General features: G+C 38.0%; 1 protein-coding gene across 1 annotated transcript in view; it reads left to right on the top strand.

Annotated features, from left to right (window-relative positions):
• The window catches only part of DPF3 (double PHD fingers 3), a 414,482-nt gene that overhangs the window by 371,087 nt on the left and 31,623 nt on the right, over positions 1-11,772 (top strand). The window lies entirely within an intron of this gene.

The raw sequence follows: 11,772 nt of genomic DNA, 5'->3' as shown, positions 1-11,772 counted from the left end.
CTCCCTTCCTTCCTTCCTTCCTTCCTTCCTTCCTTCCTTCCTTCCTTCCTTCCTTCCTTCCTTCCTTCCTTCCTTCCTTCCTTCCTGTTTAGAATTGATACTAAGAATGAATTATAAGGCAGAAGAGAAGTAAGGGCTTGACAATTGGGGTTAAGTGATTTTCCCAGAGCCAGAAAGAGTCTGAGGCAATATTTGAGCCTAGGACGTCTTATCTCTAGGCCTAGCTCTCTACTTAGCTCTCTATCCTCTGAGCCATCTAGCTGCCACTCATTTGGGTTTTCTTAGCAAAGATACTAGAGTGGTTTGCCACTTCCTTCTCCAATTTATTTTACAGATGAGGATATTAAGGTAAACAGGGTTAAGTAACTTTCCAAGGCCATACAGCTAGTAAGAGTCTGAGATCAGATTTAGAATAGATAATTTTTTTTAGGCAACTAAGAGTTAAGTGACTTGTCCAGGCTCATAGAACTAGTAAGTGGCTGAGGCTGGATTTGAACTCATGAAATGAATCTTCCTAATTCCAAGCTCATTGTGTTACCTGTACTACCTATCTGTCGTTTTTCTCTATGTGGCCATTCAAATAGCTAAAGATAGTAACTGGTTCCCCCTAATTCTCTTTTCCATGAACAAATATGTATCTACTCAATAAGCATTGATTTATAAAGCACTTATTATATGCCAGGCACTTTGCTAGGTGCCAGGGATACAAAGAAGGTGGAGGGGGGAGAGTCCCTGCCCTCGAGGGAATTTACAGTCTAATGGAATAGATGGCACACAAACAGGGTAATCCAGGATAAATCAGAATGATCAGAAAGGGAAGGTAATATCATTAAGAGGGAATAGGGAAAGGCTTCCTGTAGAAGGGATTTTAGCTGGGACCTGAAGGAAACCATTCCCAGTTTCTTCAGCTGATCCTTGTAAGTTTCTAGTTTTCTTGACATCTAATTAATTCCATTCCATTTAATTCAATATCCATTATTTTAGAGTCTCCCTACTATATAAGCAAGACACTGTGCTAGACACTCAGTAGAAAAAACAAAGACAATATAGTCCCTGCCTCAAGGAGATAACATAATAAACATAATACTAAGCCCTTTTCTATGTTCCAGTTTCTCTCTCTCTCTCTCTCTCTCTCTCTCTCTCTCTCTCTCTCTCTCTCTGTCTCTGTCTCTGTCTCTCTCTGTCTCTCTCTGTCTCTCTCTCCCCCCCACTCCTTACCTTCTATCTTAGAATCAATACTGCATATTGGTTCAAGACAGAAGAGTGGTAAGGGCTAGTCAATGGGGGTTAAGTGACTTGCCCAGGGTCACACAGCTAAGAAGTATTTGAGGTCAAATTTGAACTCAGGACCTCCCATCTATAGGCCTGACTCAATCTACTGAGCTACCTAGATCCTCCCCCCCGCCCCCCAGTTTTTATCTCTTAAAATTTAACATCTAAACAGGACAGAGCATTTCATATATTATATTACTGGGCAGAATAGAGCAGGACTATTATCTCTCTTACTCAGGTCAGTAGGCTTTAAAATGGGACCTGTGATTGTTTGAATTCAATTTTTGACTGCAAAAATGCCCTTATGACTTGTATTGAGCTACTAAAATTACAAGATGGGCTTTCCTCATATGAAATACTTTCTAAACATCTTTCCCATTTTAAACTTAGCCAAATGATTTTTGAACCCAAGTGTAAGACTTTTCATTTTTTTCTATTCAAATTCATCTTGTTAGATTCAGAATATTATTTGAAGCTGTGTTGATTTTTTGGGGAACCTTATTCTGACATTGAATATATTAGTAGTCTCTCCAAACTTTGAGACTATCATGTTTGTTAAGTATGTCATCTATTTATCTCTAAGTAATCGGAAAAAAATGTCAGTGGAACCAGAGCCAGGACAGAATCCTCTCTTGCATTAACAGCATCTTTCCTGTTTGAGACTGTTTTCGGTATAATTGGTCAAATGCTTCTGATGTACTAGTTGTGGTTGGCCAGTACATATCTCTTGCTACTTTTTCCACAAGGATACTAAGGGAGAGCAATATAGCTATCCTATGTCCAAACCATTTCTTTGACACATAAGTTTAACAACCCTTTTTAGAAAAAGGAAATAAAGTCAGCTGAGCATGAACTGTTCTTTTATATTAAAAAAGCTTCCAAATAATTTTAATAAACAATAATGAACAAACAACAATAAAAAACAAAAGCCAATAAATTCAAAATCTCATTTGTTTATTAGCATTTACAGAAGCATAAGTCAATATCTTGATGGATGAGAAATAGGTGGAAGGAAGCAAAAGACAAAGAATCAAAAAGGATTCTGAAGAATGACATCCATACAAGTCAATTTCTTTGGTACCTTTCCTCTGGTTCACTATCTGTGATTTGTCATTAATTAACTCATGCTAGCTCATGTATTCACCTCTTTCCTTTCTAAATGCTCACAGTTCTTTCCATTATATAGGACTGCTTCACTTTTGTAATTTTCTTTGGTTAATAGTTCATATTTGTACTCTGACATTTATTGACCCTGAACAAGTCACCAAACCTTTGGAACTTCAGTTTCCTCATCAGTAAAATAGAGATGAATAGTTAAGACTACCTCACAAGGTTGTCAGAAAACACTTTTTAAACCTTCCATCACTATATAAATGAGTTATTATTATTTAATATTAGTGCCACCCTTTGCCCACCCTTCCATATCTTGTACATGCCATTTGAAGAATCTTTTTGTTGTTGTTCAATCATTTTAGACTCTTTGTGATCTCATTTTGGTGATTTTCTTGGCAAATATATTGAAGTGGTTGGCCATTTCCTTCTCCACCTCATTTAACAGATGGGGAAACTGAGGCAAACTGGGTGAAGTGACTTGCCCTGGTCTGTTGTTTTTGTTCAGTTATTTTAGACTCTTTTGTGACTTCATTTTTGGGATTGGAATGGCTTGCCATTTCTTTTTCCCACTCATTTTATAGATGACGAAACTTAGGCAAACAAAAAGTGACTTGCCCTGGTCTGTTATTCAATCATTTCAGTCATGTCCATCTCCTTGTGACCTCATTGGGGTTTTCTTGGCAGAGATACTGGAGTAATTTGCCATTTCCTTCTCTGGCTCATTTTGCAGATGAGGAAACTGAGGCCAACAGGGTTAAGTGACTTGCTCAGGATCACACAATTAGTAAATGTCTGAGGCTAGATTTGAACTCAAGAAGAGGATTATTCTTGATTTCAGGTCTGATGCTTTATCCATTGCTCCACCTTAAATGTCTTTGAGTGTTGCCTATAGCATAAGGATCTATAATTCTGGCTTTAATTTTGACTTCAAATGCTTCTTTGTAATCTTGACTAAATATCTGATATTGCCTAAATAAATACAGCCTCAGGCCAGATGATACTTTATTCTTCTGACTCTGAATTCTTTGAGACCCATTTTCCTGATGTGTCCTAGAGGGACATATGGCTGGAATTCTTTTAATCTAACTTTAAATTACTAAAAACTCAGATTACCAAATATTTCTGCCTTTCTCTTCATAAATATGAAGCCTATCCAATGTAGCCAGATGGTTTTTTAAGTTCCAAGACTATGTTTTGGTGAGGATATAACTTTTAAAAAGATGATTTTGTTCTTTGTCCTACCTCCCACTGCCAATCGCATGAACAGAAGAGTGTTGTCCATGGAATCCCAGATTTGTGAAAAGATGTTTATTTCCTTTTGTAAAGCTTTTGCTCTCCAGGGATAGGGGTGGGGACCAGACTTGAGATTTCAGTGGTGAAGGAATCCTCTTTATTCCTCTTTACCAAATGGTATCTTCTCTTCAATTTATCATCTTAGGGAGAGGCTTGAGGGCACCAAGAGGTTAAATGACTTCCTCAGGCTCACTTGTCCCATATGAGTCAGAGGAGGAACTTGAATCTAGGTCTTCCTGACTTTTAAGCCAATTATCCATGAGAAAATGAAGTGAGTTATTTGCTCTTTTAGTTAGCTAAGAGAAAGAGTGACACAATGGCATCTGGGACCGAGACATCTGGGTTCTGTTTCTAGCTCAGCTATGTCACTTCTAAGTTTCTTCATCTGCATAATCAGAGATCAGAATGGATGACTTTTAAGGTCCCTAAATCTATGATCATCAAGCTTAATCTTCATCATACAAGAGATAATTAGGTAGGCAGACCCTGGGAATGCTTTGTTTCCTTTGTTTTAATTTGGCTGCTCTCTCTCTCTCTCTCTTTTTTTTTTTGAAAGGGCTTTTTTGGCTTTAGCCTTTAAATTTGCAAATTTTAAATTAATTAATTAATTTAGAATATTTTTTTTCCATGACTACATGATCCATGTTCTTTCCCTCTTCTTCTCTCACTCCCCTCCCATAGCCAACGACCAATTCCACTGGGTTTTACATGTTTCATTGATCAAGTCCTATTTCCATATTATTGATATTTGCACTAAAGTAATCATTTAGAGCAGTGGTTCCCAAACTTTTTTGGCCTACTACCCCCTTTCCAGAAAAAAAATATTACTTAGCCCCCTGGAAATTAATTTTTTAAAATTTTAATAGCAATTAATAGGAAAGATAAATGCACCTGTGGCCATCACTGCCTCCCTGGATCACTGCAGCACCCACCAGGGGGCGGTGGCACCCACTTTGGGAATCACTGGTTTAGAGGCTACATCCACAGTCATATCCCCATCAAACCATGTGATCAATCATATTTTTTCTTCTGGGTTTAAGAAAAAAATTCTGCAAAAGCAATTAACATTTAAAAAATTGACATAGGGAATTCTCTCCATGTGTGGACTCTTCTATATTTCTGAATCATTATGTAAGCTCATTGAGAGTAGGGAGTGCTTTGTTCTTTGTGCTTTTATTTCCAGTGCTTAGAACAGAGAGTGCCTGGCACATAATAAACTCTTACTAAATACTTGTTGAATAAAAAAATAAAACCATGTAACTATATGAGAGATAGCCGGCCTTGGAGCTGTTAAGAGGTGGGTTCATACATTTGGCTGTATGTCTTTGGGCAAAACACTTAACCCATCAGTGCTCTGGTCATCTCTTAGACTATACATCTCTCTCTCTCTCTCTCTCTCTCCCCCCCCCCCCCAATTATTTATTTATTTATTTGTTACATTAAAGTTCCCAGGTAGTTCCTTCTTTCCCTTCCTCTCTTCCCCACACTAGAAAAATGCATCATTTGACCAAATAAAATTTATATATGAAACTATGTCTAGCTTTTTTCTGTTGATCAGCTTTTTCTCTGGAGGTGGACACACATGTTATTCTCAAATATTTGTTACTGTATATAATCTCCCCTTGGTTTTGCTCATTTTTACTCTTCATAATTTCATAGCTCTTTCTGTGTGTTTTTAAAAATTTAATCTGCTTGTTACTTCTAATGGTGCAGAAGTATTCCATCACAATTATGTGCCACAACTTGATGAACGTTCCCTCAATTTCCAGTTTTTCGTCACAGAATAAGATAAATATTTCAGTACATATAGGTTCTTTTCCTTTTTTTTACTGATCACCTTAGGAAATAAACCTAGTAGTGGTATTGCCGAATGAAGGGCATTCACAGTTTTATAACTCGTTGGGAATAATTTTTGATTGTTCTTTAAATAGTTGGATTGAAGGGGCTATAGTAAGACAGGCAGAGACTCATGTACTTCTGTTGAAATTGTGAATGGGTCCAACAATTAATTGAAAGCAATTTGGAACTATGTACCTCAAATCACTAAACTGTGTAAGTCCTTTGACACGGCAATACCATTACTAAGTTTATACTCCCAAAGAGATCAGAGAAAGAGGGAAAGAGCCCATGTACATAAAATATTTTTAACAGCACTTTTTTTTCTGGTAAAAAACTGGAAAAAAGTGGATATCTATCAATTAGGGTATTGCCAAACCACTTATGGCATAGTAACAAAACGGAATATCATTGTGCTATGAGAAATGATGAAAAAGATGGATTCAGAGAAACCTGGGGATTTGTATGAATCAATGCAGAGTAAAGTGAACAAAGAACTAGGAGAACAATTTATACAATAGTTTCAACATTGGAAAAGAAACCTGCTGCAAAAGATTTAAGAATCCTGATTAATGCAATGATTAGTCATAACTCCAGAAGACTGAGGATGAATCATGCTTCCCACCTCTTATTTGGTGATTTAACAAAGGTGCAGAAAGAGATGAACATTTCAAAACATGACCAATGTGGGGTTTTGTTTTGCGTGACTATACTTATTTGTTATAAAGAAGAGATTTCATTTTGCAAGAATGGAAAGAAGACTAGGGGAGAATAGGAAGGAAATAACAGTGATACTAAAATTAATGAAAGAAAAAAGTGTCAGAGAATAATTTTAAAAATAAGTAGAAGATAGCAGGAGGAAGTTTAGAAGGGGATACAGACATACAGAGGCATTTTTCGAATTACCATGTTAAATTCAAAATATGCAAAGAAATCTCCCCAAACCAAGCTATATGTAGTAGAGTTTTATAGTTTCCAATGCAGTCTTCTTTTTCTGCTCTTTGGTATTTGGAAATATTTGAGATCTTTTTTAGGTTTTTGAAGTTTACTGTGATGGGAAATTTTAAAGAAAATTTCTAAAAAGAACAAGTTATATTATACAACTGTCCTTTCCCTTTTTTGACAGGAATACTAAATGGAACACCAGTGTTGAATCAGTTTACCTGTATTTCAACAAAGCATTTGATAGATCTTTCATGCTATTTTTATGGAAAATATGTAGAGATGTGCATTAGGCAGTGGTACAGTCAGAAGTACACCTGGTCAAATGGCTGTACCAAAGAGTAGTACTTTATGGTTTGATATGAACTTGGAAGGAGGTCACCAATGGGATGCCTTGGGGAATTGTGCTTGGCGCTGTCTTGTAAAGGCAAAGATGACTTGTGTGTCAAATTTGTAGATGGCACAAGGCTGGGAAGGTTAGTGAAGATACTGAATGAGAGAATTAGGATTCAAAAGAATCTTGACAGGCTCTAACATTGGGCTGAATTGAATAAGATGAAGTCTGATAAGAAAAAATATGGATTCTGTTTTATAATTCAGTTCAAAAATCAGTTTCATAGCTATACACTATTTATGTCTAGGTAGCAGGTATAAGGGTTTTAGTGTGCTGCAAGTTCAATGTAAGTAAATAATGTGATGTCAGGCAAAAAAACTAATTTGATTTAAGACTGCATTAAAAGGGGGCAGCTAGGTGGCTCAGAGGATTGAGAGCCAGGCTTAGACAGGAGGTCTTCTAGAGCCTAGAGCTAGGCAAGAAATCTTGGACTCAAATCTGGCCTCAGACACTCCCTAGCTGTGTGATCCTGGGCAAGTCACTTAATCCCTATTGCCTAGCCCTTGCCACTCTTCTTCCTTGGAACCAATATATAGTATTGATTCTAGGACGAAAGGTAAGGTTTTAAAAAAAGACTGCAGTAAAGGAGGCATAATTTCTATAAATAAGAAAATGATAATTATGCTGCACTGTGCCCTGGATAGACTACATTAGGAATATTGTGGCTACCACACTTTTGAAAGAACACTGATGAGCTATAGAAGGACCTGATGAAAGCAATCAGTACAGTGAATAACCTTGAGTTCATGCCATATGGGGATCAGTTGATGGAAACTCGGGGTGTTTAGCAGGGAGAAGTGAAGTCTGAATGGGTATGTGACAATTGTTTTCAAGGGTATGAAGAGCTTTCATGTGGAAAAGGCATTAGACTTGCTCTGCTTGGCCCAAGAGGGCAGAACCAAGAGCATTGTGTAAAAATAGAAATTTCATCTTAATGTAGGGAAAAATTTTCTGACAGTTAAAACCATCTAAAAATGGAATGGGCTGCTTCAGAAGGTAATGAGTTCCCCGTCACTGAAGGGCTTCAAGCAAAGGTTGGATGGCCACTTGTCAGGAATGTTGTATAAAGGGATCCTTTGCTCCAGTAATGGATTAGACTGAATGACCCTTCCAAGTCTCGGCTTCCCAGATTTTGAGAAGACGGTGCTTCACCAAAGAGAAGAGTCTCTAATGGAATAGTAGGTAACACTTAGGGAAGTGATTTTTGGCAGGTAGCCTGACTATACTTCAAACCATTCCACATGTAATGCTAGCCTTTGATGCTCTTAATTGTGCTTGTTCCCCATGATATAAAGAAGCCTTGCTCTTGATGGGAGGAAAATGAGGAGGGAAACATGTCAGACCATAGACTAAGCACACATCCTCACCCTGCAGATGGCCACAAGGTCATGAAAGTACCTATTATTTTGGGGCTCCATACTATGTGGTGTCTCTCAGTTTTTCCTACGGAAAACTGTGTAGGTAGTATATTTTGAAGGTGGGAGATGCAGCCATTTTGAACCCTTTGGTAGAGTGTTCTGGGCTTTTAGTTGCACCTTTTTGCTGCTGCTGCAGAGCTATGAAAAGAGGATAATCATTTATCCTCAAGGTGGCTGACTGAGGCTGATATGAGGAAGGAGTAGAGAAATGAGGGAAGAAGCCTCATGATGCTGGCTGTGAAGTGTCTGCTGAAGTTCAATGGGCAAGACCATGATGCTGATCTTGGAGGGAGGCTCTGATCACCCCAGGTGTTAGGCTTGAAGTCAATCAGTCACTACCTGCAAGTCCTGGAGCATATCTATCTGATCTGAGTGGACTTAAGGGAAAAATAACAACTAAGAACAATTTCGTCTTCTATCTCTGTCACTTACTTCCTGTATGACCTTGGGTGGGTCTCTTACCTTTCCAAAGTGCATTTTACTCATCTACACATTGAGGGAATTGGAATAGATGGCATATATGATCCCTTACAGTTCCAGATCTGTGGTCCTATGATTTTTCATAGACACAATTATGTGTACATTATTACATCCCTCACTATGATATCTGAAAATGTAGTAGTACCCATAGTCCCTGTGACATAAAATTGGCAAAATTTTTGTTTGTGTTTCTAAAATAAAGCCATTTGAAAATGTGCTGAACATTTCTAGCTATTGACTTATGTTTCTTCCTGGATTCAGGAACCCTGCCATGTTTTCAGTCCTTAGTTTTCCAAGGTTTATTGGTGGACAAAGAATAAACATGTATTTTTGTTTTCTTTCATCTCCCTTCTTATCTCATTTTCTCATTCCTTCCCTTCTCCCTCTTTGCCCCTCTTTACTCTTTCTGTGTAGACATTTTAAGGCTGTCAAAATAAATGCTTGGTTTATATTATTTCATTTGATCCTTATAACAACCCAGGAAAGTTAATGCTATTACTATTTTCATTTTACAAATGAGGAGACTGAGGCTAAAAGAGGTCAGTGTACCCAGAGTCACATAGCTAGTTAGTGTCTGAGGCAGGTTTCAAAATTTCACCACCCCAGGTCCAATGTTCCAGTCATTTCATCACCTATTTAACTGCCTATTTCATCTCTCTCCTTCCTTTCTCTTCTTCTGTCCCTCAATTTCCCTCTCCTATTCTTCGTTGATCCTACTGATCCTACTCTTTTCTTCTTTCTCTCTTCCCTACCCTGCTTTCTCATTTTCTCTCCATTTCTGTCCTTTCTCAGGGCAATGTCAACTCTGTGATGAGTCTTTAGTGGTCTCAGTTCACTAATTCGAGATCCAATATGCCATTCAAAAGCTTGCTTTTCCAAGGTCATCGAACTGCCAGAGACCAAACCAGCTGGATCCTTTCTGAAAGTCCTGTCACTGCACGTGATGAGGCAGGACAGTCCTAAAATGGACAGCTCCCACAGCTGGGTTCCTGCCACCACTAGCCTTGAGCAACTTCCCTCAGCACAATTCTGGAACATTTCTCCTCTAAAGAAAGTTCCCCTTGGATTCTAGCCTTTGCAAGATTTAAGAATTTACTTATACTTTTCAAACAGTTGTGAAACTCCCTTTGCCTCTACATCTCACAAAACTCTGGGAATGCATTTCCTTCCTAATATATGATTGTTCAATTAACTTTAATATTGATGGGTGGTTTTTTTTCCTGAATAGATTCCACATCTTAGCACAATGCTTCTATTAAATCCAAAGACAGCTGCTGGTGCTTGGAAAGTAGCCACTGATTCACTTTCCCTATCTTGACTCTCTCATTTCTCTATGGGTAGAAGGAAGAAACAATTCTTGATTCCTTCAGTTATCCCAAGTAAACATGAAGGCTGATTCTCATTCTTCACCATCCTATGGGAAAATATGATTTGTCTTAGATTAAAATCTGGCCTTTGGATGGTGGGAGATCGTCCATTACTGGGGCTTTGAGGTTCAATTTGGTGAAACAGTGATCAGAGCTGAAAAAAAAATCTCACCCTTTGGGATTGTGAACAGATTGAGTTAATACCAGGATGTCTCAGCTATGTTGATTTGTGTGTTTGTTTTCCCAAATGAAGATCTGAGCCACTAGGGATTTTCTTCTTCTTTAAGCATCTTTGTGGCGGTTCCTTAACTCTTTTGTGAAGGTATTGAAAAAAGCAAATGGATAATGAATGTTTTGAGATGCTTGTATTGCAGAGGCTTAGGGAAGCTGCTGATTCTCAGACTTTACCATCATCTTTCATTTTCCAGCCATGCCATCACTAGTGATATTTATTGGTGGGTCTTTTGAAAACAATGGAGGATAGTAGGAGAAGAAAGAGAAAGGGGAGAAACGATGGGAAGAAAGAGGTAGAAGACATTGAAGACAAGTTGATAAATAGGAGTAGACATTTCCTTACAGAGGTTTTGCAAAGTTTTGAAGATATCCATGAGAAAACCGTATGAATTAGTCATACTTTATGCATTTTAAAATGTCATTTTCTTCTAGCTTGTGATCCCCAAAAGGGGGCAAAGGAATACTGGCTAATCTTCCTTAATGCATGCTAAGACTCAAACCTCTAGAATTCATTTATATTTTATTCAATGCCTGGACAAGCTTAAGTGTCTATTCCCCTAGAAAAATTAATACAAGGTGTAACTACTCATTAATATCATCTTGCATCAAGAAATCTGTTTACAAATGGCTGGGTCCATAGGCGGCTCTGTCTTAAAGAAATGGGGTCTATCTCCACCAATCTAAGTAAAGCTCTCCATGAAAAAGTGAATAAGAACTCACTTAGGTGCTGTCAAAGGGGAACTGATTCAAATCTCCTTTGAGATTCCTACTTTTTCAACTGCTCTCAAGATGAACAGTTGGCGTATCTATCCATGGGACGTTCTTGTATGCTCACCACAGTGACATCGTCCTGTCTGGAACAACATATCTGGGCATGGTTAAACTTGAGGCCAACTCATTTAATCAGGGATCTAGCTTAGTTAAAACTAGTCTGCTGGTGCTTGAAAGAATAACCAGCCATATATCTGTCTCTAGAACTTGTTTCAGGGAATTTAAAACACTTTCTAAAATACTGGAAGTTAGGTGGCAGACAGGATGAGCTTTCAGAATATTACAAGAGTGTGAAATAGGGTATGGTTGTGATAAGGAGCATAGGGAGAGGCTCAGATAGAGAAGCCCAGGATACCAGGACCAGCCACTTTCTTTGTTATAAATTGGTTTAGTCCTTAGAGAACTAAAAGAAATGGTCACCCAGAATCATGAAGATATATAGAGTACATTTCACTTTCTTAGATTAGAAAGCGAGAACAAACATGCTGGAAAAGCAGAGGATCTTTACCATTTTTAGATAGCAAGACAGACAGAAAGAGATAATTATTTGCATATTTGCATACATATATATATATGGAGAGAGAGAGAGAGAGAGAGAGAGAGTGAGAGAGAGAGAGAGTGAGAGAGAGAGAGAGAGAGAGAGAGAGAGAGA

The sequence above is a fragment of the Gracilinanus agilis genome, chromosome 2 (genome assembly GCF_016433145.1).
Source record: "Gracilinanus agilis isolate LMUSP501 chromosome 2, AgileGrace, whole genome shotgun sequence".
Classification (NCBI taxonomy): Eukaryota; Metazoa; Chordata; class Mammalia; order Didelphimorphia; family Didelphidae; genus Gracilinanus; species Gracilinanus agilis.
Note: the sequence above shows the minus strand (reverse complement) of the source record. Positions and strands in the feature narration are given on the sequence as shown.